Source organism: Sinocyclocheilus anshuiensis, unplaced genomic scaffold (genome assembly GCF_001515605.1).
Source record: "Sinocyclocheilus anshuiensis isolate Anshui unplaced genomic scaffold, SAMN03320099.WGS_v1.1 scaffold217, whole genome shotgun sequence".
Lineage (NCBI taxonomy): Eukaryota > Metazoa > Chordata > Actinopteri > Cypriniformes > Cyprinidae > Sinocyclocheilus > Sinocyclocheilus anshuiensis.
The window spans coordinates 672,091-673,371 of NW_015536538.1; positions in this window are offsets into that span (position 1 = coordinate 672,091).

Sequence of the window (1,281 nt, forward strand, 5' to 3'; positions counted from 1 at the left end):
CGTTGCAGGGCCGACTGAGAGCGAGAACGAGGCAAAGTACGGAAGCCCGGACGGAACAAGAACTAGTATGAACGGACGACGGAACGCGTTTTGGAAAAAACACACACATTGCAAAAAAGTCTTCAAATCAGAATGTTTTACAGTATAAATAAAACACCCTTGAAACAATATAAACTTAGCTGCAGTTTTCCATAGGACAGGCTAGTTTTTTAGATAATGCAGATTAAATATATATTTTTTGTGCACTTATTTTATACACGAACATTTATTTATTAACCACTTTTTAACCATGGTTAAAAAAATACAAATAAAAACTTTTCTTATTGCACAACAGAAAATAAATAAGCGACACCTAATGGAGAAAGAAATGTATTTCCAGCCATTATAAACTCTAAGCAGATCCATTTAACCATTTAAAGACCTCACCATGAGTGAGTTTGTCAGCAAAGAACTGTTTTCATATACTGTACTAATTTATATTTATTCGTACACAGAGATCTTTTATGAATATTATGTGTGTAATGCCATTATCATCCTGCAGATGGTGCTAAAGTACTTACAACCATTCAGAAACGCAAATATTACTAATTCAGTAACATACTATTTGAGATCTCCTTCAGTGAAAAATATTTAAATGTAAGATCTCTAAGTCAATGAAGCATACAGGCTTCAATTAGTTTTAGATCATTTTGAAATTAAAAATGATGTATGAAAATGAACAATAAAACATCAATAATTTCGTTCAGTTCAAGGTTAATGTATTTACTGAAACTGAAACTTTTTATTACTTGATATAATATAAATGTTAACTGGAATAAAATAAAATACCAAAAAATTAACTTCAGCTAGTTGCAACATTTCTTATTTTTATTTTGCTTAACTTGATGTATTAAAATGACTAAAACTGAAAAGAAAATGAATGAAAATGACATGCATATTTAAAAATAAAATCAACAAAATCATTAACTTTTAACTAAAATCAAACCTAAACAAAAATTAAATGTAGCCTATAAGCGTCTCAATGATACTAAAATACTGATTTTCAGTTTAATCATTTTCAGACATAAAAAAACTCAAGCAGTAATTTAAACCCAACCTGTATTTTGAAGCATTACTGAAACTTCAAAAATATGACACTCATGATTAATGTTTTTAAAGCAAGAACAGTAAAAGTGTGTCTTAATGCAAACAAATAAAGTCTTTGAGGTCACACACACACACACTCACTCTCTCTCACTCTCACTCTCACTCTCACTCACACTCACACACACACACACACAC